We start from the raw sequence: 4,967 nt of genomic DNA on the forward strand, positions 1-4,967 counted from the left end.
GGGGGGCACTTGTGGGGAGAAGCACTGGGTGTTATATGGAAACCAATTTGACAATAAACTATTATAAAAAAAAAAAGAAATGTTGCCCCAAAAAAAAGTGTCCATTTGAAAAATGGGAAGTAATTCCATCCAAATGTTTCAAAGCATCTAGGTCTATGCCTAGAAGATGGGCTACCTCTCTGGCAGTTTTAGAAAGCCCAGTAACCAAGATACAAAGACATCTCTCAGGTGTCAGAATAATCCTTTTAGTGACTAGACAATGGGAGGCTAGAGGAGCCCAGAGAAACTGGCCCTAGACCAAAACCTGTATTCTGTGATTATCTCTAATAGGAAGAATGACAAGATGGAATGGCAAATGCCATTTAAAACATGAATCACCCTTTGCCTTGAAGACCAAACCAACTTTGCCCTGCCTCCCTCCCCATGTCCTTTAAGTAGTATGAAATTAGCCTTGTCTGGGAAGAACTGGAGGGAAGAGACAATCCTAAAGAATGAAGGCCTATATAGTGTTGCCAGAACATCCCAGACAGTAGGTGGAATGACAATAGGGCTATTTCCATAGCATTGTTTTTCTGTCCTTTCCTTGGTATAACTACTTCCTGAGTGATCTTACTCCTATTCATGGTTTAAATCACCACCAAATACTGAGAACCCACCAAAGGGGCACTATTCACATTGTAGTATATGTAAATGCTCCATGAAGTTGCACAGTGGCTGTTCTTAACAGTTCTACCCCTAAATCTCTGTGGGTTCAACCCCAACAATTAGTCTAAGTTGCAGTTACCTACTGGACATTTCTTTTCTTTTTATTTAAATTCGTTAGCTAACATACAGTATAATAATTTCAGATGTATAATATAGTAATTCAATACTTCCATAAAACACCTGTTACTCATCACAAGTGCTTTCCTTAATTCCCACAACCTATTTACACATCCCCTACCCCCTTCTCTTCTGGGAACCACCAGTTTGTCCTCTATAATTAAGAGTCTTTTTTCTTCATTTCTCTCTCTCTCTCTCTCTCTCTCTCTCTCTCTCTCTCTCTCTCTCTCTCTTTCTCTCTCTCTCTCTCTCTCTCTCCATTTTCCCCTTTTGCTTGTTTTCTTTCTTAAATTCCACATATTAATGAAGTCATATGCTATTTGTCTTTCTCTGACTTATTTTGCTTATCATAAATAATACTCTCCAACTCTATCCATATTGTTGCAAATGCCAAGATTTAATTCCTTTATATATCTGAGTAATATGCCATTTTATATACATGGTCTCTTCCTTATCTCTTTATTCATCAGTTGAAGGACATTCGGGCTCTTTCCATAATTTGGCTATTGCTGATAATTCTGCTATAACCATTGGGGTGCATGTGCCCCTTTGAAACAGCATACCTGTATTTTCGTATCTTTGGATAAATACATAGTAGTGCAATTGCTGGATCATAGTGTAGTTCTATTCTTAACATTTTGATGAACCTACATACTGTTTTCCAGAGTGGCTGCACCAGTTTGGATTCCCACCAAAAGTGCAAGACTGTTCCCCTTTCTCCACATCTTCGTCAACACCTGTTGTTTGGGGTGTTGATTTTAGCTATTCAGACATGTGTGAGGTGATATCTCACTGTAGTTTTGATTTTCATTTGATGATGAGTGATATTGAGCATCTTTTCGTTGTGTCTGTTGACCATCTGGATATCTTCTTTGGAAAAGTGTCTATTCATATCTTCTGCCCAATATTTTAAGTGTATTATTCATTTTTCAGGTGCTGAGTTTCATAAGTTTTTAAAATAAGTTTTGGATACTAACCCTTTATCAGATATGCATGTGCAAATACCTTCTTTCATTCACTATCTTTCAGCCTTTAATTTTGTTGATTGCTTCCTTCACTGTGCAGGTTTTTATTTTGATGAAGTCCCAATTGTTTATTTTGTTTGTTTGTTTCCCTTGCCTCAGGAGACATATCTAGTAAGAAGTTGCTATGGCTGTTGTTAAAGGGATTACTGCCTGTGTTCTCTAGGATTTTAATGGTTTCCTGTTTCACAATTAGGCCTTTGATCCATTGTGAATTTAGTTTTGTGTATGGTATAAGAAAGTGGTCTAGTTTCACTGTTTTGCATGTTGCTGTCCAGTTTCCCCAACACTGATTGTAGAAAAGACTGTCTTTTTCACATTGGATATTCTTTCCTGCTTTATTGACCATATAGTTGTAGGTTCATTTCTGGGGTTTATATTCTGATCCATTGATCTATGTGTCTATTTTTGTGCCAGTACCATACTATCTTGATCACTACAGATTTGTAATATAATGTAAATTCCAGAATTGTGGTACTACCAGATTTGCTTTTCTTTTTCAAGGTTCCTTTGGCTATTCAGAGTCTTTTGTGGTTCCATGAACATTTTAGGATTGTTATAGCTCTATGAAAAATGCTGGTGGTATTTTTATAGGGATTGCATTAAATGTGTAGATTGCTTTGGGTAATATAGACATTTTAACAATATTTTTTGACATTTTAACAATATTTGTTCCCCCAATTAATGAGCATTGAATGTTTTTCCATTTCTTTGTGTCCTCTTCAATTTCTTTAATCAGTGTTTTATAGTTTCAGAGTAATACTGTTTACCTCTTTGGTTAAGTTTATTTCGAGGTATCTTATGGTTTTTAGTGAATTGTAAATGGGATCAATTCCTTGATTTCTCTCTCAGCTGCTTCATTATTGGTGCCTAGAAATTCAACAGATTTCTGTATGTTGAATTTGTATCCTGGATCTATATTGAATTTGTGTATCAGTCTTTTGAGTTTTCTATATAGAGTATCATGTCATCTGCAAAGAGTAAGAGTTTAACTTCTTCCTTGATGATTTGGTTGCCTTTTATTTCCTTTTTCCTGTATGTTTGCTGTGACTAGAACTTCCAGTATTATGTTAAATAACAGTGGTGAGAGTGGAATTCCTATCTAATTCCTGATCACAGAGGAAAAGCTCTCAGTTTTTCCCCATATAGGATGATATTAGCTGTTGGCTTTTTGCATATGGCCTTTATTATGTTGGGGTATGTTCCCTTTAGCCCTACTTTCTTGAGGAGTTTTAATCATGATGGATGTTGTATGATGTGAAATGCTTTCACTGAATCTATTGAAAACTCATATGGTTCTTATTCTTTCTTTTATTAATGTGGTATATAATGTTGATTGAATTGTGAATATTGAACTACCTTTGAAGCCCAGCAATTTTCAGTTTCAGTAGTTTATATATTTCTAGGAATTTATCCATTTCTTCCAGGTTGTCCAGTTTGTTGGCCTATAGATTTTCATAATATTCTAAGTGTTTGTATTTCTGTGGTGTTGGTTGTTATTTCTCCTCTACCATTTGTGATTTTATTTATTTGGGCCTTTTCTCTTTTCTTTTTGGTAAGCCTGGCTAGAGGCTTATCAATTTTATTTATTGATAGGATGAGTTAAGATGGGAGAGTAGTATGAAGATCTTATGCTTGCCTTATCCCTTGAACATTGCTGAGTAAGTATCAAACCATTCTAAACACCCAGAAAATTGATTTGAGGACTGAGAGAACAAACTATACAACTAGAGGGAGAAAAGAGGCAATATTGTGGAAGGTAGAAAGTTTGGAGATGTGGTTTTGGGGGAAGAAAAGAATCGTTGGTGCTGCACAGAGAAGGGAACCCTGATCACAGAGAGAGGAGAGAGAGATACAGGGAAAGAGAGAGAGAGACAGAGAGAGGCAGAGAGAGAGAGAGACAGAGAGAGAGAGAGAGAGACAGAGAGAGAGAGAGAGAGAACAAGTGAAAGATAAAGTAGTATGCAGAGGACTGCAGAAGAAAAACACTTCCCCAAACCAGTGACTTGGCAATACAAGAGGGGCTGATTATAGTCAGTATTTACAAGCAGCAGAGCTGAAAGTATGAAGTTTTAGAAGTCTGCAGCATCACCAGGGTCAAGCATGGTGGGTATAGTGGTGCTCCCGTGGAGAAGGAGGGCAAAGACCAGAAAGTAGTCAGTGTGCTCTGAGTATCTCCTGGGTCAAGCTGAGAGAGACAGTTCCTCTTCTTGGACTGCATCTGGGAGACGTAGCACTGCCTCTTAGGGGACAAAAGAGTCAGTGGGCACCGTTGAGCTGTCCCACTCATTAGCATAAAGACTGCTAAGGGCAGCTAACCTGGATGCGGGCTTTTTTTTGTTAAACTTTACCATAAAATCCAAGCCTCTGCATGGTCATGTGACTATTTTTCTGGGACAGACCATTACCAACAGAGGGCAGTGAGTCCCTCCTACAGAGAATCAGTGTGGGTCCCTGCCATACCAGGTCTGTAAAATTTGTAGTTTTGAAAAGATAAAACACAGGAGCACTGCATCACTGGGTGGACAGAAGGCCACGAAACAGACAGGGTAAAGGTAGGGATCTGATGGAAGCCTCGGACATAAGAGAGGAGATTGTTCGCTCTTCTGTGAGGGCTTCCTCGACAGAGGTGTAAGCAAACTCCCCCTCTGGGGAAGACAACAGGCTATCATTATTTTATATCCATCACATGAGCAATGAAGGATATCAGCTAGTGAGTGGCATAGCCCACACAGCAGAGGCTTGAGCTGCCTATGCCAAGTCCTGCCCCCCCTGAGTTCTTCAAGTGTCTTTTTTTTTTTTTAACTAGGGAAAGTATGACTGAAAGCCAGAGCAGCGATTGGCTTCTGACCCAGAAGATGAACACAACCCCCCTGCCCCACGATGTCCATGGCCTGGAGCTTCAAGGAGTGTCTCTGGTGTGTGCTTCATGTTTTCTGTTGTGTTTTAGGTGCTCCACCCTTCAGGCCAGTCCTCTGCAGACATTCTCCTTGCCTATATTGGGCAGTGTTTGGTCCCTGGTCTGAATGTGGTGAGGTTAACTAGGTGCGCTCTGGTCTGCTTGTGAAATGAGACCTGATGCCACTTCCACTAAAATTTAAGCCCTGAAGAACTCTTTGGTCA

The 4,967-nt window shown here is 39.2% G+C and overlaps 1 protein-coding gene across 1 annotated transcript in view; it reads right to left on the reverse strand.

Moving 5' to 3' along the window:
- Positions 1-4,967, reverse strand: part of OPHN1 (oligophrenin 1) — a 511,411-nt gene that overhangs the window by 2,241 nt on the left and 504,203 nt on the right. The gene's annotated exons all lie outside the window — the stretch shown is intronic.

This window comes from Suricata suricatta, chromosome X (genome assembly GCF_006229205.1).
Source record: "Suricata suricatta isolate VVHF042 chromosome X, meerkat_22Aug2017_6uvM2_HiC, whole genome shotgun sequence".
NCBI lineage: Eukaryota > Metazoa > Chordata > Mammalia > Carnivora > Herpestidae > Suricata > Suricata suricatta.